Consider the following 25055-nt stretch of genomic DNA (forward strand, 5'->3'; position numbering starts at 1 on the left):
AGCCGCTTTGTTTCGGCCCCCATCCTCATAGCTCCCGATCCCTCGCGTCAGTTCGTGGTGGAGGTGGACGCTTCAGAGGTGGGGGTAGGTGCGGTACTTTCCCAACGTTCCTCTTCTGACGACAAGATGCACCCTTGCGCGTTCCTGTCCCATCGGTTATCACCTGCGGAACGCAACTACGACATTGGCAACAGAGAGTTGTTGGCAGTGAAGTTAGCACTGGAGGAGTGGCGCCATTGGTTAGAGGGTTCGGGGGTACCTTTTATAGTTTGGACCGATCACAAAAATTTTGAATATATCAGAACCGCCAAGCGACTCAACTCCAGGCAGGCGCGGTGGGCACTCTTTTTCGGACGTTTTGACTTCTCTCTCTCTCGTATCGCCCGGGTTCCAAGAATGTCAAACCCGATTCCCTTTCTCGCATTTTTGACCATTCCGAACGCCCATCCACTCCCGAGTGCATCCTACCCGGGACCCTAGTGGTCTCCACACTCACATGGGAGGTTGAATCGAGGGTCAAAACGGCCTTAGAAGGGGTAAAGCCTCCGCCCGGTTGCCCGCCTAATCGGTTGTTTGTGCCGGAGGGGTGTCGGTCCGATGTTATTCGGTGGGGGCATTGCTCCAACGTAGCGTGTCATCCAGGAGTCAGCCGCACTAGCTTTTTGGTTAAGCAACGCTTTTGGTGGCCACTGATGGCTCGTGACATTCACAGTTTTGTCTTGGCTTGCTCGGTTTGTGCCACTGGGAAGACTTCTAATCGACCCCCAGATGGGTTACTCCAACCGCTGTCGGTCCCTTCGAGACCCTGGTCCCACATCGCGCTAGATTTTGTTACCGCCCTCCCGCCCTCCCAGGGCAAGACGGTTGTTTTGACCGTGGTGGACCGGTTCTCGAAGGCGGCTCATTTTATTCCCTTGCCTAAATTACCATCTGCCAAGGAGACAGCGGTAACTGTCGTGGATCACGTCTTTCGCTTACATGGCCTGCCGATGGACGTAGTTTCTGACAGGGGGCCCCAATTTGTGTCCAAGTTTTGGCAAGAGTTTTGTAGGTTACTGGGAGCGAGTGTCAGTCTGTCTTCAGGGTTTCATCCCCAGAGCAACGGTCAAACGGAGAGGGCCAACCAAGATTTGGAGAGAGTGTTGCGATGTTTGGTTTCTAAGAATCCCTCTTCCTGGAGTCAACAACTCTCTATGGTTGAGTACGCTCACAATTCGTTGCCAGTGGCAGCCACGGGTCTCTCTCCGTTTGAGTGTAGTTTAGGTTACCAGCCACCTATCTTTCCCAGTACGGAGTCCGAGGTCACTGTTCCCTCCGCTCACGCTTTCATCCAGAGGTGCCGTCACGCATGGAGCAGAGCCCGTGAGACTCTTCTCCGGGTGGGGGCGCGCACCAAGGCTAAGGCCGATCGCCGCCGGTCGAAGCCTCCGGTATACGTCGTTGGCCAAAGAGTGTGGCTTTCTACTAAGAACATTCCACTCCGATCCGTTTCGAACAAGCTTGCCCCCAAATTTATCGGCCCGTTCAAAGTCACCAGGATCATTAGTCCGGTGGCGGTCCGGCTCAAGCTTCCTCCGGCGTATAGGAGAATTCATCCTACCTTTCATGTGTCTAAAATAAAACCTGTGTTTCAGGCACGCATTAACCCGCCGGTCCCGGTTCCCCCGCCGCCACGACTTGTTGATGGGGAACCCACCTTTTCTGTCAATCGTATTTTGGACTCTAGAAGGAGGGGACGCGGATTCCAGTACCTGGTGGACTGGGAGGGTTACGGTCCGGAGGAGAGAAGTTGGGTACCTGCTAGGGACATTCTGGATCACTCCCTTATCGATGATTTCAATCGACAGGTAAATTCGCCTGGGAACGCCAAGAGGCGTTCCTAGGGGGGGGGTATTGTCACGGTTCATGAATCCACTGCCTCCCTCTCTCTTTCTCTTTCTCTTTTTCTCTCTCTCTCTCTCTCTCTCTCTCTCTCTCTCCCGTGTTTGTGTGGGCGTGGTTCCCAATCTCGGCCTGATTGTCTGCGCCAGCTGGAATCACTTATCTTCCCTTTATATGTTCTGTAACCAGTGTTTCTTGTTGTCAGATCGTTGTTACTTCCCTGAGGTTGTGTCGTGTGTCCGTGCTCATTCTCTCGCCGCCCTTGTGTGGATTATCTTCTGTGCTCCTTCCTACCCATCCGGACACACTCCCCTGGATTTCTCAGCACGCTATCATCGGAAGATGCGCCCTAGTCCCTGGGTCGGATTCCGTCTGAGTACAGTCTGTCTGTCCTGTTGCTGCTGTAAACTGTATTCATTAAACCATCGTTGCTTGCATCTTGCATCCGCCTCTGTATTGTCACACTGTGGAGCTGTATTTGTACTGTAGCTGAGGAAGAGCTGTATTTGTGGTGTTGTGATGGACTGATGCAGGTATTGAAACAGGCGGGCAGGAGTAGATTTCGCCTGTCTGGTTCTAATCTACTAGGGGGCTGGACCTACAGGCTGGGTTTAACACTGAGTTAAATCCACCAAATCTAGAGTGGGTCACAGGAGAGTCTATTGTATGAACTACCACATCTCCACTGTGCCTTGGGGACCAATACTTATAGTACAGAATGGCCTTTGACGAGATGAAGATTTCAAAAAAGATCATGTTCTTTTTATGTACATCAATTGTTGCTATTTGTCATTTGTTCATGACATATGATAAAACTGTTCAGCTGAAGTATCACCAAGGGAATCATAATTCTGTGGAAAAGATGTTGTTGATATCAAACAATATCTTAACGGTTTTGGTAGATGTCTGCCCCCTTGGCAGCACAGAGAGAGGAAATGTGGAGATGAGAATATTGAGTAAATATAGCCCGTCTTTTGATGAATCCCAAAGGGTTCATGCTCTTACTTGGATTGATTGGTTGCGATACAACACACAGAGGAGCATCTAGCATCTAGTACCTAGTTGGATATTTTGCAACATTATTGGAATGCTATAGAGCTCTACAGGTATACTACCACAAGGGTTATGTTGAAGTAGCAGTAAATCAGTAGTGTACCGCCTTTAGAGGATTTAAAATGAGTGGCTGTACAGATGGGACCTCCCTTGCTCTAGTCAAGCTAATATGGTAATATCAGGCCCAGCACGGCCCACCTCCTCAGTAGACACAGGCCCAGGATTTACTCTTGTTGTTACCTCAGCAGAGCGTTTCATTTCCTGGCCATTTGGGTCTGTTAATGGTACAAGCAGGCGTGTGTCAGTACTGGCAATCACTCAGGGCGACGCTGGGAGACAGTGACACACAGCAGCATCATTACCACATGCAGAAGACAGACTGCCCCTCCCGCCTCCCCGTACTGGCTACACATGATCAGGACCAGGCTGAATTGGCTGGGGTGGAGAGAGGATACTAGTGTGTGTGTGTGTGTGTGTGTGTGTGTGTGTGTGTGTGTGTGTGTGTGCTATGATGAACACATTGTTACAGAACTGGTTTTTAATCAAGAGCCCATCTCAGTTGTGAACTAATGAACACAACACAATATCATAGGTTATGGAAAATACTGAGCAAACTTAACAATAAATGTCTTCTTGCGTTCTTGGGGGTAGGGTGTTCCTGTGACTCCCCATTTGGTCACGTACAACAGGATCATTCTAAATAAGTGTCAGCACGTCAGTGACATTTGATAATGTGTCTTCTCTCTGGGTGCCTGAAGGATGAGGAGAGTCATTCTAAGTCACTGTCATGGAGCTCTGTCCCCACTGCCGTTGTGTTTACCATACAATTTTTAAAAAATGCACTGACTTTGCTGCTAACTACTTTATTGCAAAAACATGTACTTACGATGACGGTGATATAGCTATCTCACCTAGCTATCTTATGAATGAATCAACTGTAAGTCGCTCTGGACGAAAGTGTCTGTGTCACGCCCTGACCATAGAGAGCTGTTTATTCTCTGTTGGTTGGTGCGTGATAGTGACAAGGATGGGTCATCTAGGTGTTTAATGGTTTATGTTGGCCTGGTATGGTTTCCAATCAGAGACAGCTGTTTATCGTTGTCTCTGATTGGGGATCATATTTAGGCAGCCATTTCCCTTTTGTGTTTCGTGGGATCTTGTCTACAGATAGTTGCCTGTGTGCACACCAGTAGCTTCACGTTTCGTTTGTGCTTTATTGTTTTTGTTTGGTGAGTTTCTATTATTTAAAAGATGTGGAACTCTACGCATGCTGCGCCTTGGTCCAATTATTTCAACGAACGTGACAGTCTGCTAAATGATTAAAATGTAAATGTCATTGTGCGACTAGAAAGAAACAGGTGTATACATTAGGCCTATTGATGTCGTTACATACTGCTTGTACATCTGGATATCCCATTTTAGAAAACAAGAACCACAGAGTAGACACAGGTGAACAATCTTATGATTCGTTAAATGCTCAAATGAATGCTCATTATGAACGATACAGCTCATATTGTACTCTCAACTACTGGCAAGAGTCGTAACAATTATATAATTATGGGGTGCTGCTGTTAAATTGAGTGATAATGGCAGGACATTAAATCCCTTTTTATTACTGTGCATATTGGGGATTCCGTTCCATTATATGTGCATATAAAATTACTAATTATCTCAGAATGTGAGATCTACAGCTACAGTACCTCTGTGCCAATCTGCTGGTGGGGAGAAATTGGCTATTAGATTGCAGAAACATACATTTGAAGATACAAAACCCACAATTCACAAGTTTTGCTTTAAAAGTGAATTGGCCAAGTCTGTGGTTTATGAAGTGTTTAATAAAGGCATATTGTCAGAGACGAGAGACAGGCTGAGGGCCCCACACTGTATCTGTATCTGTATCCCTATCGCCAGCACAGGGCCTGCAGCACTCCCTCCGCCCGGCCACCCCCTCCTCAGTAATGTCCTCAGCGGAGAGGAAGGATATACCCCACTTCCTAGGGCTCCACCCTGCCCAAGCCCAGTGTACTGAGAGAAAAGAGGAGAGTATACAAATGTGGGCCTGAAAGACTCTCCAGGGGATGAACCTGAGGGTGGGAACAGACAAACATGAAGCACCAGTCCAAAGCCTCTCCACTGCAAACACACGTTCACCCATTGGAAAATGTTGGAGGAATGGAGCATCTGTCTGTTAAGGTCCATCATATAAGCTTGTTCCAAAATAGTTATCCTTTGTCCAACATTGCAGTGGTAGACCTACCTGACAATGTTATATATGTTATGCCTTGTACAAGTATGCCCCTGTGACGTCATTACGTATGCTGGACACTGTGTACCATAGGGCACTGAAGTTTGTCACTAATTCTAAAGCTCTCACTCATTACTGTACCCTCTATACAAGAGTGGGCTGGCAATCCTTAGCTCTTTGGAGATTAAATCCTTGGCACGTTTTTATTTATACTTGTGTAACTACATTGTCCAGCAGACAAATTAAAACTATCGACTGCACTCACATGACTTGTTGATTGTGCCTAAAGCCTATACAGAGCTAGGGAAAAAATATTTCCAGTTCTCCGCCCCTTCTGCTTGGAACAAGCTTCTAATGGTCCTGAAATTACAGGAGCTTGTCTTTTTAAATTAGTTTAAAGATAGGTTAAATAATATAATGGAAAATGAAGTGGGGGGCTGTCAATGTTTTGACACCTAGTTGCACCACATTTTCCCAAACCATTTAGCAGTTTTTGAGTTCCAAATATCTATAACGGTTGCCGCAGCATACGTTTTTTATGGGAGTGATGTCAGAATGCACAAACTGTTCCAAAATGTGATTGTTACACAACAGGACAGTCAACCTGCGCTGCCCTCAAACCAATGCACACTGCCTGCTAATTATCTATAGGCTATGTTTCAACTTGTCCATTTCTAATTATTTTCTAACAAGTTTTCATTTCTAACAACAGTTTGAATTGAGGTGTGTTCTGCCTCCTCATTAATTCACATAAGAAGTAGCCCATTTCATTGTTGCGGACAATTTATGTTTGAGGATTTACTGAGCTGGATAAACTTCTCTCTTTAACAAGAGCCCAAGCACTTCCCAAGTGTTTCCCAGATCAAGTATGAAGACATTGTGACTCTCTAGTCAGAACAGACCTTGCACAAACTTTTCCCCCTGGCACATTATCCAGCTGGTGCCTGCATTGCCTTCATTGTTGTTTTACTTACAAATAATAATTTTGGACGTGTGTACATCGAAGATTTGTAATATGCTGAAAAGTGGCCAAATTAAGCTAATATTTTTCAGGCAATGGGCGCAGCCATCTTTGATTTTGACTTTGTTTATTTGTGTCTTATAGTGAAAGGCATTAGGACATTTTTGCTTGTCAAACATAAACAAACATGGCTCCAATCATAAAGAATTTAGCTGCTGTTAAATGCTGTGACCCACATCTCTTTTCTAAACAATATTAAATGTTTCCCTCATGCTCACCAGAGATGTGGTACATTGCAAACAAGTCTAGCTGTTAGGTCGCTAACTCATGTTTTTTTTGTCAACGCAACCTGTTATTTAGACTGGTTTATGGAATGAATTTGGCTGTGGATGTCACGTTCGTCATAAAGATCGGACCAAGGTGCAGCGTCGTATGCGTACATTCTGTTATTAAAGAAAGAACACTGAACAAACTAACAAAACAACAAAACGAACGAAACGTGAAGCTATATGAATAGTGCAGACAGGCAACTAAACATAGAATAAGAACCCACGAACACAAAAGGGAAAATGGCTACCTAAATATGATCCCCAATCAGAGACAACGATAAACAGCTGCCTCTGATTGGGAACCGTATCAGGTCCCCATAGACAAACAAATACATTTACATTACATTTAAGTCATTTAGCAGACGCTCTTATCCAGAGCGACTTACAAATTGGTGCATTCACCTTATGATATCCAGTGGAACAACCACTTTACAATAGTGCATCTAACTCTTTTAAGGGGGGGGGGGGGGGTTAGAAGGATTACTTTATCCTATCCTAGGTATTCCTTAAAGAGGTGGGGTTTCAGGTGTCTCCGGAAGGTGGTGATTGACTCCGCTGACCTGGCGTTGTGAGGGAGTTTGTTCCACCATTGGGGTGCCAGAGCAGCGAACAGTTTTGACTGGGCTGAGCGGGAACTGTACTTCCTCAGAGGTAGGGAGGCGAGCAGGCCAGAGGTGGATGAATGCAGTGCCCTTGTTTGGGTGTAGGGCCTGATCAGAGCCTGAAGGTACGGAGGTGCCATTCCCCTCACAGCTCCGTAGGCAAGTGTAACGGATGTGAAATGGCTAGCTAGTTAGCGGGTAAGCGCTAGTAGCGTTTCAATCAGTTACGTCACTTGCTCTGAAACCTAGAAGTAGTGTTGCTCCTTGCTCTGCAAGTGCCGCGGCCTTTGTGGAGTGATGGGTAACGATGCTTCGTGGGCGACCGTTGATGTGTGCAGAAGGTCCCTGGTTCGCGCCCGTGTCGGGGCGAGGGGACGGTTTAAAGTTATACTGTTGCATTGATGCTGTTGACCCGGATCACTGGTTGCTGCGGAAAAGGAGAAGGTTGAAAGGGGGGTGAGTGTAACGGATGTGAAATGGCTAGCTAGTTAGCGGGTAAGCGCTAGTAGCGTTTCAATCAGTTACGTCACTTGCTCTGAAACCTAGAAGTAGTGTTGCTCCTTGCTCTGCAAGTGCCGCGGCCTTTGTGGCGCGATGGGTAACGATGCTTCGTGGGCGACCGTTGTTGATGTGTGCAGAAGGTCCCTGGTTCGCGCCCGTGTCGGGACGAGGGGACGGTTTAAAGTTATACTGTTACACAAGCACCATGGTCTTGTAGCGGATGCGAGCTTCAACTGGAAGCCAGTGGAGAGAGCGGAGGAGCGGGGTGACGTGAGAGAACTTGGGAAGGTTGAACACCAGACGGTCTGCGGCGTTCTGGATGAGTTGTAGGGGTTTAATGGCACAGGCAGGGAGCCCAGCCAACAGCGAGTTGCAGTAATCCAGACGGGAGATGACAAGTGCCTGGATTAGGACCTGCGCCGCTTCCTGTGTGAGGCAGGGTCGTACTCTGCGAATGTTGTAGAGCATGAACCTACAGGAACGGGTCACCGCCTTGTACCTAGACCTACAAAACCCCTAGACATACAAAAAACCTAGACAATACAAAAACTAGCATACCCACCCTCGTCACACCCTGACCTAACCAAAATATAACGAAAACAGAGATATCTAAGGTCAGAGCGTGACAGTGGATGTGTTCTCGTTTATCTTTTACAATAAAGGGTCACATTTAGGAATAAAGTTTTGAGTACCTTTTATTTCCCATCAGTACAAAACATTGTTTAAATGCTTTTCAGACAACAATGCTGTTTAGAAGCATTTGTTGCATCATACGTTCTGTTTTTACTGTTCCAACCACATATTTGCGATGGTACGCTGCAGAGACATCTCAACAATGATCGCAAATATGTGTCAATTAAACTGTGCTTTGTGTTTTATGTTGTAAATGTGTCTGCACCTTTGTCTGCTGCTATTTAGGCCAGGTCTCTCTTGTAAAAGAGATTGTTAATCTCAGTGAGACTAAACTGGTCAAATAAAGGTAAAATAATTATAATAAATAAACTGTCCATAGTCAAATAAATTATTCCAGGTTCTTTGTTTTGCTCAGCAGATGAAATTCTGCAGGACTAGGGATAGGTTCTTATCTCTACAACGTAATCTCTTTCAGCATGGGGAGCCAATGCTATTGGAGGAACACAAGACATGGAAGGACAGGAAGTATACTGAGGAGGACAGGAAATAAGAAGCACATGCAGGAATAAACGGGGTTGAAATAGCCAGAGAGGAAATTTCCGTTCCTCTGTTTGAAGGCTTTCTTGTAGTTATATTCCTGTTCTGTGTTTGAAAGACACAGCCGGTGCTTCCCTGTCAGATGCAGGTACTGATAGGAAGATCACATTCAAACATCCAATACAATGATACAGATCAGCACAGAGGAGACACCAAACCACTTCTCCCTGTCTAGAGGCACATAAGGACTGATAAACCTTTTTAGTGTGAAAATAATATACAGTGCCTTCAGAAAGTATTCACACCCCTTGACTTTTTCCACATTTTGTTGTGTGACAGCTTGAATTTTTACAAATTAATTTAAAATGAAAAGCTGAAATGTCTTGAGTCAATAAGTTTTCAACCCCTTTGTTATGGCAAGCCTAAATACGTTCACGAGTAAAAATGTGCATAACAAGTCACATAATAAGTTGCATGGACTCACTCCGTGTGCATTAATAGTGTTTAAAAATATTTTTTTAATCTCTTAAATGTAAAGTCCCCATTATATATTTTTTAATTCAATTCAGTCTGTTATGAGAACTGTAGCCCCTATTTGCAAACCAGTGGTGGAAAAAGTACCCAATGTTCATACTTGAGTAAAAGTAAGGATACCTTAAAAGAAAATGACTAAAGTGAAAGTCACCCAGTAAAATACTACTTGAGTAAAAGTCTAAAAATACTTGGTTTTAAATATACTTAAGTATCAAAAGTAAAAGTATAAATCATTTAAATTGTCTTATATTAAGTAAACCAGACAACACAATTGTCTTGTTTTTTTTAAACTTACAGATAGCCAGGGGCACAGTTCAACACTCAGCCAAAATTCACAAATGAAGCATTTGTGTTTAGTGAGTCTGCCAGATCAGAGGCATTAGGAATGACATGGGATGTTTTCTTGATAAGTGCATGAATTAGACAATTTTCCTGTCCTGCAAAGCATTCAAAATGTAACGAATACTTTTGAGTGTCAGGGAAAATGTAAGGAGTAAAAAGTACATTATCTTCTTGGAACTATAGGGGGTGCTGTTCCGCATTAGCATATTTTGGTCTCCAAATTAAACTGCCTCGTGCTAAATTCTTGATCGTACAATATGCATATTATTGTTATTATTGGATAGAAAACACTTTCTAGTTTCTATAGCCGTTGGAATTTTGTCTCTGAGTGGTACAGAACTATATCTACAGCACTTTTCATGACAGGGGTCAGATTTCAGAAATTTTTACCCCTGATCTGGAGTCTGTTTTTAAGGTGACAGTGAATGCTATGAAGAAACCGACACTGCCTACGTCTTCCTCTGGGTGTCTGTACGTCATCACGTTTTGAATGGAATCGATTGCACAATCACAGCCACTATAAAACAACAAAACGTAGAGGTACCTCCCTTTCTCGTCGCGCGCCTGAAGCGTGAAGGACATCGGACTTGCCTCATTCCAAATCGTTGTTTAGCCAGCAATATTTCTGTGGTCATGTTTTTACTCGTTATAGTTGTTAAAAACATCATAATGTAGTTAATTTGAACCGTTTTATAGCAATTTATATCCGTTTAGTGCGATTCTGAGGAATTTCTTTGTCGTGCACTTTCTAGCTTTGGGAACGTTTCGGGGTCTCGGTCGTTGTTAGTGGACATTTCGAAGGACAGAGGACATCTATCGACCAAAAGAAGATTACAACATAGAAAGGATACATTGCCCAAGAATCTGATGGAAGAACAGCTCAAAGTAAGCAATATTTAATATGATAAATCGTTGTTCTGTCGAAATATTTTAAACGCATATTTCGCCATTTTGTTTGTTATCGCGTCACTTGGCGAACCCTGTATTGAAAAGTAAGGATAATTTTAAAAATGTAAGTCAGCGGTTGCATTAAGAACTAATTTGTCTTTCGATTCCTGTCAACCCTGTATTTTTTAGTCAAGTATATGATTAGCTTTCAATTAAACTAGATCACTCTGAAAGATGACGTCAGACATTTTGAGGCTTGATTTCCTAGTATTTTCATTGTGTAACCACGGTTTTGTATGGCTAAATATGCACATTTTCGAACAAACTGTATATGTATGTTGTAAAATGATGTTACAGGAGTGTCATCGGAAGAATTCTGAGAAGGTTAGTGAAAAAATTAATATATTTTGGCGGTGATTACGTTATAGCGCTCTTTGGCTGGAATCGATGCTCTGGTAACGTTTTCACATGTGGTATGCTAACTTATCGATTTATTGTGTTTTCGCTGTAAAACGCTTAGAAAATCTGAAATATTGTCTGGAATCACAAGATCTGGGTCTTTCCATTGCTATGCTTTGTCTATTCTTATGAAATGTTTTATTAAGAGTAAATTGGTCATACACGTTGCTCTCTATAGTAATTCTAGTCGTCTTGTGATGGTCGGTGCAATTGTAAACTGTGATTTCTACCTGAAATATGCACTTTTTTCTAACAAAACCTATCCTATACCATAAATATGTTATCAGACTGTCATCTGAAGAGGTTTTTTCTTGGTTAGTGGCTATCAATATCTTAGTTTAGCCGAATTGGTGATAGCACCTGAAGTAGTAAGAAACTGATGGAGTTAGAAAAGTGGTGTATTTTGCTAACGTGTTTAGCTAATAGATTTACATATTTTGTCTTCCCTGTAAAACATTTTAAAAATCTGAAATGGTGGCTTTATTCACAAGATCTGTATCTTTCATCTGGTGTCTTGGACTTGTGATTTAATGATATTTAGATGCTACTATCTACTTGTGAAGCTATGCTAGCTATGCTAATCAGTGTGTGGGGGGGGTGGGGGGTGATCCCGGACCCGGGGTAGAGGCTCGTTAGAGTTAAGAATGTAGTGGAGTAAAAGTAAAAGTAGTCAAAAAATAGAAATAGTAAAGTAATACCCCAGATACCCCAAAAAACGATTTAAATAGTACTTAAAAGTATTTTTACTTAAAAACCTCTTATGGCTGGGGGCAGTATTGAGTAGCTTGGATGAATAAGGTGCCCAGAGTAAACTGCCTGCTCCTCAGTCTCAGTTGCTAATATATGCATATTATTAGTACATTTGGATAGAAAACACTCTGAGGTTTCTAAAACTGTTTGAATGATGTCTGTGACTATCACAGAACTCATATGGCAGGCAAAATCCTGAGAAAAAATCCAACCAGGAAGTGGGAAATCTGAGGTTGGTCGATTTTCAACTCAGCCCCTATTGAAGATACAGTGGGATATTGGTCATGTTGCACTTCCTAAGGCTTCCACTAGATGTCAACCGTCTTTAGAAACTTGTTTGAGGCTTCTACTGTAAAGGGGGGCTGAATGAGAGGGGATTGAGTCAGAGGTCTGGTAGAGTGCCAGGAGCAGGTCACGCGCTTTCACATGAGAGGTAGCTCCCATTCCATTGGCTTTTTCTGAAGACAAAGGAAATCTCCGGTTGGAACATTATTGAAGATTTATGTTAAAAACATCCTAAAGATTGATTCTATACATCGTTTGACATGTTTCTACGGACGGTAACGGAACTTTTTGACATTTCGTCTGCAACTAGTGAACGCGCTTCGTGAATTTTGATTTGTTTACCGAACGCGCTAACAAAAGTAGCTATTTGGACATAAATGATGGACATTATCGAACAAATAAAACATTTATTGTGGAACTGGGATTCCTGGGCGTGCATTCTGATGAAGATCATCAAAGGTAAGTGAATATTTATAATGTTATTTTTGACTTCTGTTGACTGCACAATATGGCGGATATCTTTTTGTCTTGATTGGGCTCTGAGCGCCGACCTCAGATTATTGCATGGTTTGCTTTTTCCGTAAAGCTTTTTTGAAATCTGATGCAGCGGTTGCATTAAGGAGAAGTGTATCTAAAATTCCATGTATAACACTTGTATCTTTGATCAACGTTTATTATGAGTATTTCTGGAAATTGATGTGGCTCGCTGCAAAATCACCGGATGTTTTTGGAACTACTGAACATAACGCGCCAATGTATACTGAGATTTTTTTAATATAAATATGAACTTTACCGAACAAAACATACATGTATTGTGTAACATGAAGTCCTATGAGTGTCATCTGATGAAGCTCATCAAAGGTTAGTGATTCATTTTATCTCTATTTCTGCTTTTTGTGACTCCTGTCTTTGGCTGGATAAATGGCTGTGTTTTTCTGTGATTTGGCGGTGACCTAACATAATCGTTTGTGGTGCTTTCGATGTAAAGCCTTTTTGAAATCGGACACTGTGGTGGGATTAACAACAAGATTACCTTTAAAATGGTATAAGATACTTGTATGTTTGAGGAATTTTAATTATGAGATTTCTGTTGTTTGAATTTGGCGCCCTGCACTTTCACTGGCTGTTGTCATATCGATCCCGTTAACGGGGTCGCAGCCATAGTACTTTACACCTCTGCTGCAAACGCAGGGTGTCTGCGGAAAGCTGAGTATCTTGGCTATTGATCGGTTCCTTGAAAATCTTTGGTGTGACCATATATGGGGATACGAATATATAAGGGGGGTCGAGCAGATAACCTAATTTCAAGATGGCTGCTACCTGCATTTCAGATAGCGTTATGAAGCATAAACACAGAATACACACTGAAAGCCAGAACTCCACAGATCATGAGGATATATTATTTGTCTGCCTGGGACCTACCATTATTGATCACCAGCCCCAGGAGTCAACATTTTTATTTTACACAATGTTTTCACCAAACAGCAAACATCTTACAAGGTAAGCTTCGATTTGGTCTGTGTTTGAGCTATAGGTATCAAATGAATCCTTAGGTTGTTAGGAACAAATCTAGCCTATTGCCAATGTTATCTGATGATGTATGACTTAATGGAAACATCGAATGTCCATCGAGTGACTATATCTTTGCGCATCAAAAATATGATGTCGCCTGCTTACGTGCTGTAGGCATCCATTACACAGGGGATTGGCTACTAAAAAAGACAGCTATGAATAAGTATACCGACCAAGAATCTCGGGAATCAGGGGAGCGATTTGGACAACGAGGTTTTCGACTCGGCTGACGAAGATTGCTTTCTAGAAGGATTGGATCCACTTTTAGATCTGTAAGTAAATAGTTTTCATGACTTTATATTTCTAATTTACTATATGTATTTTTAGTTTTTTATAAGTTGTCTGCTTTTTGTGCTTTGGATTTAGTTTACATAGGCCTATTTAACAAATCATTAAAATTGTATATAATTCTAACGTAGTTATTGTCTATGTTTCATATTAGTTCACTGTTTGCTGTTCTGTTTCATCCTTGAAACTTTGGAGAGGCCAATAAACTCTCATGGCCATTGTTTATTTGTTGTTCTCACCTCTGCCTTTGTCTCCGAAGTGTTACTGTTTGCATTGTGTGTGTGTGCTTCACACCTTCTATGTGAGTCACTGTACAGATACAGTTAAGGTTTGGTGTTTTTACTTTACAGTAATGTTGTTTTGTAGATCTTGTCAACTGTAATTCTGTGTGTCTTACGACTTCACCCCCCACTGCTATATCAATCAGCCCGTCTGATGGTTCTACATCCATTTTTCATAGACCTCTTGAAAAAGAAAATAGGGACTTGTGGCACCATTTGTCCTAACAGAACCGGTTTCTCCGAGACCAAGGTAAACAGCATGACAAAGACAGCGGAGAGGGGGACCATACGTTGGATCAGGACTAACAAACTGCATTTTGTGAAATGGAAGGACACTAGGGAAGTAACCAAGCTCACCACACAGCATAAGGCATTCAATAACGACCATGTCTCAAGGAGGGTGAAAAATGCCAATGGGGGACGAGTGAGGAAGAATGTCCCCATTCCTGTTTCTGTGAAGGACTACAATGACAGCATGGGCGGTGTCAACCTATCTGATGCTCTGATAGGCTACTACCAGGTCCTCCACAAGACCAGGAAGTGGTATAAGACAATTTTTTTTACCACTTTGTGGACATTGCTACAGTAAATGCTTTCTTTCATTCTCCACAAGCAGATGGCCAAAGCAAAAGGTTAAACCCCTCTCTCCCAGTTGGCCTTCAGAGAGCAGCTGGTGTTGGAAATGGCTGAATTGGGGGCCCAAAGTAACTTCACAACCGTCACAAGACCCCCCACTCAAAGTGAGCTCCACTATCCAACACACATACAAAAAGACAAAAGGAAGAACTGCAAGCATTGCACAAAACACAAGGGGGGGAAAGGTGAAATGCCAGATCTTCTGTCCGAAATGCCAGTTTGCTTTTTGTTTCCTGGCAGAGGTGGACTGCTTCAAAGACTATCAGGACATGTACAAGCTATGGCGAAAGTTAAATCTAATCATCTACACAACGGATGTAAAACAAACATGAATGCCATTTGTAAATAGTTTAGCTTATTTCTATTTTTGCACCTTTTTTTGTGAAGGACACGTGTGTAACCAAGTTTGTGTTTGGTAAGACATTTTATATATATTTTTAATATATCTCTGTTGCTTTTATATTATTTTTGTAAACAGTTCATTTTTATGTAGGACCAATACATTGGATATGCCTAGGTTAAATGTTAAGGCACTTTGGAGAGGTTGAAAGGACAAATATGTAATAGCATTGGAATTATCTAATTTACAGACATATGCCACTTGGAGAGGTTTAGGGACACTTGGAAATGTCCCGTGACCACACCTGACACCACTTACTAAAACATCTGCCCGTTTCTAGTTGTTAGGTCTATCAATCCCATTTTTTTCTGATATTGTTCTCATGTTGTGGATGCTATCTGATGTGTTTTCAGCTCTGGTCATCAATAATTCACTTGTAGCTTATCAATGAAAGATGACTTTCAAAATAAAACAAAAATAAAAGTTATTTTGTGGGTGCTTGATCTTGTGTATTCTGAGCTATGTAATGCCTATCTGTCGTCTGATAATTTCCTCATAATCTCCCAGATGTCTTCTTTCCAAATATACCAAGTTTTTGCATGTCAGAATCATGTAATTACACATGAATAGCAGTTACTTTTGGGTATGTCTACTTAGACGGAAATCTACATTTTGCCATTACATGTAAGAGGTTAATGACTACCTCATCTCTGTACCCCACACATACAATTATATGTAAGGTCCCTCGGTCGAGCAGTGAATTTCAAACACAGATTCAACCACAAAGACCAGGGATGCATCGCAAGAAAGGGCACCTATTGGTAGAGGGGTCAAAATAAAAAAAAGCAGCCATTGAATATCCCTTTGAGGATGGTGAAGTTACTAATTACCCTTTGGATGGTGTATCAATACACCCAGTCATTATAAAGATATGAGCGTCCTTCCTAACTCAGTTGCCGATAGGTCAATGGTGACTTTAAAACAGTTAAAGAGTTTAATGGCTGTGATAGGAGAAAACTGAGGTTCGATCAACAACAATACTAACGTAATTGTGAAAAGAAGGACCCCTGGACAGAATACCACTTTGTAGCAAGGCTCTAAAGTAATACTGCAAAAAAATGTGGCAAAGCAATTAGCTTTTTGTCCTGAATACAAAGAGTTATTTTGGGGGCAAATCCAATAAAACACATTACTGAGTACCACTCCATATTTTCAAGCATAGTGGTGGCTTGTTATGGGTATGTTTGTAATCTTTAAGGACTGGGGAGTTTGTCAGGATAAAAAATAAACCGAATAGAGCTAAGCACATGCAAAATCCTACTAAGCACAGGCAAAAACCTGGTTCAGTCTGCTTTCCACCTGACACTGGGAGATGAACAATGACTTACAGTTTTGGCTTAAATCTGCATAAAAATCTATGGCAAGACTTTAAAATGGTTGTCTAGCAATGATCAATAACCAACTTGACAGAGCTTGAAGAATTTTCAAAATAATAATGGGCAGATATTGCACAGTCCAGGTGTGCAAAGCTCTTAGAAATTTACCCAGAAAGACTCTCAGCTGTAATCGCTGCCAAAGGTGTTTCTAACATGTATTGACTCAGGGGTGTGAATACATGTAAACGAGCTATTTCTGTATTTCCTTTTCAATCAATTTGTAGAAATGTCGAAAAACATGTTTTCACTTTGTCATTATGGGGTGTTGTGTGTAGATGGGTGAGAAAAAGCATATATTTAATCCATTTTGAATTTATGCTGTAACACAACAACATGTGAAATAAGTCAAGTGGTATGAATACATTCTGAAGGCACTGTATAATGCTTGCAGTATTATTAGCACGATTACAGGTCCCAAAAACAGATTTCAACTCAATTTGTTTAATATGCTTGGTGACTACTATAGTAAGCCTATGCCAAGTGTAAACATTGTTATATGACAGAAGAAATGGCATTGCATTCCTAAAACAAAAAATCTAAGGTTGTCCTTTTGTCCATTGCATATTCAACGTGTGTGAAAATTTTATTTTTGTGCCATTAGAAACACTGGGATCAATGTAAATTCCATTAAAGATGTGTTTCTGACTTAGCCTACTTCAGATTCAGCCAACATCACAGAGGCAGGGCCTTTCCTCCATCTTAGAAAAGCTCTTGGGGACAACAGCGGGAAAAAACATGCCAAGCAAGGTCAGTGCTAGCCCTCCACCCCTCCTGGCAGGAACTGCCGAGCACAAACTGCCTGTATGTGGGGGTCTGCCCATTAGAAACAGGAAGTACAAAGTGCAAACCAGCAATAACGCCCCACCCACCCCTCACACCAGGAAGACAGCAGAATCCAGAAGATGGACTACTGAACTCCCTTGTTGTTTTTTAAAGACTGATTTAGACTGGTCTATGTATTACAGCTTCACTGATACTCTTATGATTAAGACTTTTCCAATGCAGGCCCTGGGTCAGTTGTTAAAGGGAGGAATGGGGGGTCATCAAAACATTTTGGAGGTGAAAAGGTACACTTTGTACAGGTTGGAAGATGGAGATCTGAAAATGCATTGATATGTAGCCAAAGTTCTTGAAAGTGTATCCAGCATCTACACTCATTTGACATTAAATCATCCCCTAGTAGATTATGTATGTATTTACTTCCACCTTTCCATTCACGTCTAGGGACTCTATGCATTTGCTGCTATCTTGCTTCCTCCACTCTGTCAACCTGATGACATGAAGACAAACTGAAGCTCACAGATCTGAACCATTAAACGCACAACATGCATTTTCACAGCAGATAAGACATATTTACTACGCTTCTGGCACAATGACTACACCCAGGCAATTTCAGCTTAAAGTAAACACATCCATCACATTTTAAATAATTTAATAAGTGTGTAATGCGCATCAGGGGATGTTGTAACTTCTCAAAGGATATGTTCTGTGTTGGACTGTGACGTTATGCCTTTCATAGACTCCTGGTATGTCTGCACCCTAACAAAGGCCATTGTGTTCTAGAACTGTTGCTTGTATAAAATAACTTATGTAAATCAAATTTTATTTGTCACATGCGCCAAATAAAACAAGTGTAGACGGTACAGGGAAATGCTTACTTACAAGCCCTTAACCAACAACGCTTCAAGAAGTTTTAATGGGAAAAAAAAGTGTTAAGTAAAAAATGTAAAAATAAAAGTAGAAAATAATTAAACAGCAGCAGTAAAATAACAATAGTGAGGCTATATACAGGGGGTACCGGTACAGAGTCAATGTGCGGCGGCACCGGTTAATCAAGGTAATTGAGGTAATATGTATATGTAGGTAGAGTTAAAGTGACTATGCATAGATAATAAACAGAGAGTAGCAGCAGTGTAAAAGAGGGGTCTGGGTAGCCATTTGAATATCTGTTCTGTAGTCTTATGGCTTGGTGGTAGAAGCTGTTAAGAAGCTTTTTGACCTAGACTTGGCGCTCCAGTACTGCTTGCCATGCGGTAGCAGAGAGAACAGTCTATGACTAGGGTGGCTGGAGTCTTTGACAATTTTTACGGCCTTCCTCTGATACCGCCTGGTATAGAGGTCCTGGATGGCAGGAAACTTGGCCCCAGTGATGTACTGGGCCGTTCGCACTAGCCTCTGTAGTGCCTTGCGGCCGGAGGCTGAGCAGTTGCCATACCAGGCAGTGATGCAACCAGTCAGGATGCTCTCCATGGTGCAGCTGTAGAATCTTTTGAGGATCTGAGGACCAATGCCAAATCTTTTCAGTCTCCTGAGGGGGAATAGGCTTTGTTGTGCAGGGACAGGTTGAAAGTGTCAGTGAAGACACTTGCCAGTTGGTCAGCGCATGCTCGGAGTACACGTCCTGGTAATCCGTCTGGCCCTGCGGCCTTGTGTTTAAAGGTCTTACTCACATCGGCTACATACAGCGTGATCACACAGTCGTCCGGAGCAGCTGATGCTCTCATGCATGCTTCAGTGTTACTACGTAGCGAGCATAGAAGTAACGAGCATAGAAGTAATTTCGCTCATCTGGTAGGTTCCTGTCTCTGCGCAGCTCGCGGCTGTGCTTCCCTTTGTAGTGTGTAATAGTTTGCAAGCCCTGCCACATCCGACGAGCGTCGGAGTCAGTGTAGTATGATTAAATCTTAGTCCTGTATTGATGCTTTGTCTGTTTGATGGTTCGTCGGAGGGCAATAATCCTTGTATTTTTACCTCCCACTATATAAGGGCCATTTTACTCTTGGACTTCTTCCCTGTGAAATCAGAGATAGATCTCCCTCACAGCTGCTTGATTAAAGATGTTTATGTTATACAATTAAATAGTCTCTGCCTAAATCTTTGGTTAGAGTTTTCCACAATACTGCTTTAATACGCAATTGTTGATGGAGGGAGTACATTTCCTAATTTATTCAGACGCACTTGGCAAGCTACAAGATTTATATTATAGCAAGGAGATTCACACACACGCAAATGCACCCACGTGCACAAGCCAGTCGACACGGTGTTTTTCTTGAGTGCGTATATGGATAGTATAATCATGTTCTGAATAACATAGATAAATCACAGGAGCCTCAATCAAACCACTAAGGCGGAGAGAGTAATGAATCACTCACAGCGCAATAACAATCTGGGTAGTGTCCCTCTATCCCCTGACAGCACCGCTCACTGCCCTCCATGGAAGACAATAGTGACACATCATCATTACTACTATCACCACTGTAGACTTAGCATACTCTAAATGTACAGTATGGCAATGGGACTCATGTTAGAATAACCTTTCCCCCACAAAATACAATCTATATAAAATGAATGGACACAAATGCTAATGTTGTGTTTCATTGACTTTAAAATTGTACATTTCAGTGCAAGGAAGATAATGCCATAAACTGATGTAAGGTTCTAGTGAGAGTCCCCACGCTCACTAACAAAGAGAGGCTGCTGCCTACATACAGACTTGAAATCATTGGCCACTTTAATAAATGGATCACTAGTCACTTTAATAATGCCACTTTAATAATGTTTACATATCTTGCATTCCTCATCTCATATGTATATACTGTATTTTATACCATCTATTGCATCTTGCCTATGTCGCTCGGTCATCACTCATCCATTACTTAGATTTGTGTGTATTAGGTAGTTGTTGTGGAATTGTTAGATTACTGTTAGACATTATTGCACTGTCGGAACTAAACTCAGCAAAAAAAGAAACGGCCCTTTTTCAGGACCCTGTTTTTCAAAGATAAATCATAAAAATCCAAATAACTTCACAGATCTTCATTGTAAAGGGTTTAAACACCGTTTCCCATGCTTGTTCAATTAACCATAAACAATGAATGAACATGCACCTGTGGAATGGTCATTAAGACACTAACAGCTTACATACGGTAGGCAATTAAGGTCACAGTTATGAAAACCTAGGACACTAAAGAGGCCTTTCCACTGACTCTGAAAAACACCAAAAGAAAGATGCCCAGGGTCCCTGCTCATCTGCGTGAAAGTGCCTTAGGCATGCTGCAAGGAGGCATGAGAACTGCAGATGTGGCCAGCGCAACAAATTGCAATGTCCGTACTGTGGATGCCTAAGACAGCGATACGGTGAGACTAGGCAGACAGCTGATCGTCCTCGCAGTGGCAGACCACGTGTAACAACATCTGCACAGGATCGGTACATCCGAACATCACACCCGCGGGACAGGTACAGGATGGCAACAACAACTGCCCGGGTAACACCAGGAACGCACAATCCCTCCATCTGTGCTCAGACTGTCTGCAATAGGCTGAGAGAGACTGGACTGAGGGCTTGTAGGCCTGTTGTAAGGCAGGTCCTCACCAGACATCACCGGCAACAACGTCACCTATGGGCACAAACCCACCGTCGCTGGACTAGACAGAACTGGCAAAAAGTGCTCTTCACTGACGAGTCGCGGTTTTGTCACACCAGGGGAGATGGTCGGATTCACGTTTATTGTCGAAGGAATGAACGTTACACCGAGGCCTGTACTCTGGAGCGGGATCGATTTGGAGGTGGGGGGTTCATCATGGTCTGGGGTGGTGTGTCACAGCATCATCGGGCTGAGCTTGTTGTCAATGCAGGCTATCTCAATGCTGTGCGTTACAGGGAAGACATCCTCCTCCCTCATGTGGTACCCTTCCTGCAGGCTCATCCTGAGACGACCCTCCAACATGACAATGCCACCAGCCATACTGCTCGTTCTGTGCGTGATTTCCTGCAAGACAGGAATGTTAGTGTTCTGCCATGGCCAGCGAAGAGCCCAGATCGCAATCCCATTGAGCACGTCTGGGACCTGTTGGAACGGAGGGTGAGGGCTAGGGCCATTCCCCCCAGAAATGTCCGGGAACTTGCAGGTGCCTTGGTGGAAGAGTGGGGTAACATCTCACAGCAAGAACTGGCAAATCTGGTGCAGTCTATGAGGAGGAGATGCACTTCAGTACTTAATGCAACTGGTGGCCACAATATATACTGACTTTACTTTTGATTTTGACCCCCCCCTTTGTTCAGGGACACATTATTTAATTTCTGTTAGTCACATGTCTGTGGAACTTGTTCAGTTTATGTCGCAGTTGTTGAATCTTGTTATGTTCATACAATTATTTACACATGTTAAGTTTGCTGAAAATAAATGCAGTTGACAGTGAGAGGACGTTTCTTTTTTTGCTGAGTATATAAGCACAAGCATTTCGCTACACTCGCAATAACATCTGCTAACCATGTGTATGTGACAAATGAAATGTGATTTGATTTGATTTGACCACAGACTGACTATCCCATGATGATTGAGTGTTGGGCTAGGATTCCTCTGGTCACTACAGTCCCTCCCTGGTTACAACAGTAACTGTACTATGATGGATAACAGAAAGTTCGAACAGGTCAAAGGAGAACCTGTGACATTCAGAATGTTCTTGAAAAGAGAGAATTGACAGATGACGTGGTGTTCTCACTTCCTCAAAACGCCTCAAGTATCCTCATCTCGAGAGGAATCTCACACGAGAGGGCAGGTATGGATACCGGAGGAGTGTTTTTCACTGTAATGTGTAGCTAGGCTATCACTGCCTTATGTAAGCTGTAGCCTATCATGTGGCATGTTATTACACTAATATGAGATAATTTATCTTCTATTATGAAGACATCTGCTCATTTCTTCAATTAGGCTACACAAGGTATCTTATCACAGTTGTATTGACCATCAGGACTTGATTAGGAAAATCCTGAATGATGGTGCCACTTTGATCAATATCCATAGGAATCAGATAACTTCTTCAACAGATACGAAGACGATGACGGATTCTTTATAAAACCCAGACAAAAAAAGACCATGACTCTCAAGAAATGCAGTTCATAGAATAGTCCTTTGGAGGAAGGATTATTGACATAAATTTCACATTTATATCTAAAAGCATAATTGAGAAATGATTTTTAAATATTTATTACATTTTGGCCTTACCCAGGTCTCCTTTAAGACTTGACAGGGTTTCATCCGTAGGTGCTACAAAGCAAACAGTGGTGTCAATCAATCACTCCTAAAAGATTAAGAATTTGTTATAAAAAACTACTCATTTTGTGTGATTTTTTTTTCTTCAACATAATGTGGGATCAACTGATGCTCAGGTTATCTGGGACACTTTCAAAAGTGTGTTCAGACACCAATCAGTGAAGTGGTCATCATGGGAGGGTATATGTTAGGAGGGAAAATGAATTAACTGAGGATATAAATGACTTAAATAAACAAATTGATGCAGTAATAGAACCTCCGATTGAAATACTTATTCTGATCAAGAGTAGACAACATGAGCTTGAGAGCCTTTATGCAGAAAGGGTTAATGGTATTATTTACAGATCAAAAGCAGCTTGGATGGAAAAAGTGGAAAAGTGTTACAAGCTTTTTTTGTAGGTTGAACCAAAGGAATCAACATAAGAAAACTGTCACAAAACTGCTTTCCTCTGAAGGGCTTAATTTATTATCACCCAACCAGATATTACAGGAGAAAGTACAATATTTCAGTCACATTTTTTCTTTCAAGGAGCAGCTAACCCCATTAATAGAACTTGACCGTAACTCTTCCCTGAAGACGATGGGAACCAGTTAATAGAAATACAAAAAGCATCCTGTGAGGGGTTGATTGCTGACGATGAACTACTAATGTAAATTAACTCTTTCAAAACTGGTAAATCTCCTGGCTTGTAAAGGTACACTAATTGAGGTGTACAGGGTCTTTTTTTTACAGAATTCAAAGAACCTTTGCCCACCTGCTTAAATGTTTCCTTTGAACAGGGAGAATTATCAACAACCCAAAGAGAGAGACTGATTACATTACTATTGAAGCAGGAGGCAAATGGCCAGTAAAAAATCCCTGAACACCTCAAAAACTAGAGACCCGTAGTGTGCTGTGACACCCATATTGTATTAAATCATTGGAATAAAGAAAGTAATAAGCAAAATGACTCAGTGAGCAATGTGGCTTTCTTGAGGGTCACTACATTGGTAACAATATTCTTTATTTTCTGGAAACTATGGAACATTATGTAAAAGAAGAAAAGATAGGTTTGGTGTTCATTGCAGATTTTTAGAAGGATTTTGATAAGATAAGATGGGATTTAATTCATAGATGCCTTCAGTATTAAAATGTTGTTAAGTTGCTTATTCAGTGGTTTAAATGTTATATCAGAAAGCAGAGAGTAAAGTAGGGAATAATGGGTATTTATCTGAGAACTATTTAGAGAGGTCTGACACGGGGATCCAGTTTCGCCTAATTTTTTCTTATTGGCTATTGAGATGCTGGCCATCAGAATCAGGAACAATTCCAATATACTAGGTCTGAGTATCAATGGTCTTGAAACCAATATGTCCTTATCCAGAGGATACAACATTTCCCATTCAGCTTATAAAGTCTTAAACCAAATGATGAGATATTGACCATTTTTCGAGTGGGTTCCTTAAAAAAAAGTCCAACTATCTTTTGCCATGTTGCGTACTAATTAAGTGGAGAAATGGGCCAGTGGACATGCTTGGCATACACAAGAATGAAGGATCTTGTAAAGGAGAACTTTGATTTGAAACTAGCCAAAATTGGCAAAATACTATTGCCGTGGAATGTAAAGCTTTGTCTTTATATGGCAGAGTGACATTGATAAACACCTTCATTGTCTCTCAGTTTATCTATCTTTTCCTGTCACTTCCATCCCCAGATTAGGTTTTCTTTAATCAGTTTGAAGCCAAGATCATTCCGTTTATATGGAATAGTAAACCAGAAAAGGTCAAACGGAAATATATTTATATTACGTATGACAATGGAGGGCTGTACTTAAAGAATATTGAAGCCTTAAATCAATTTCTGAAAGCCTCATGGATTCAAAAGCTATTTGTAAATATGAGTTGGATCTCATGTAAAATCTGAGAAAAGACAAATCCACGTTTCAATTCCAAAATATTAATTTTTATACAAATTAAGTCTTTGCACTTTACTTGGTTCCTGAAGGATTTCTTAATGGACATTCCCTTTGTGCTGTTTTTGTTGTGTGGAAGTGGAGGATTTGTTACATATTTTTTGGCATTGCCATGTAGTTGCTAACTTTTGGGCAAAAGTACAAGAGTGGTTACTTCCTGTTTTACAAGATTTTGTTATCTCTCAACAAATAGTTAAATTGGGTGACTTAAGGGACAGATGCAACAAGATATACAATCTCTTGACTCTGCTGGGGAAGGTTCTCACTTTTAAAAATCAGAAAACAATTATGTTAGTATTGGATTATTTCAATATAAAAGTAAAACACTATTATACACTAGAAGGTTTGAATGTGGGAGGTCCCAAGATTTGACTGATAAGTGCGACCAAATAACATGTCAAGAGGGATGGGCCTGATTTCATATACAAAGGGAAGGTGCTCCAGTCTTATGACAATTCTAGTTGTTTTTGTTTTTGTTTCTTGAGGTGCATTTATTG

The sequence above is a fragment of the Salvelinus alpinus genome, chromosome 12 (assembly GCF_045679555.1).
Source record: "Salvelinus alpinus chromosome 12, SLU_Salpinus.1, whole genome shotgun sequence".
Taxonomy (NCBI): Eukaryota; Metazoa; Chordata; class Actinopteri; order Salmoniformes; family Salmonidae; genus Salvelinus; species Salvelinus alpinus.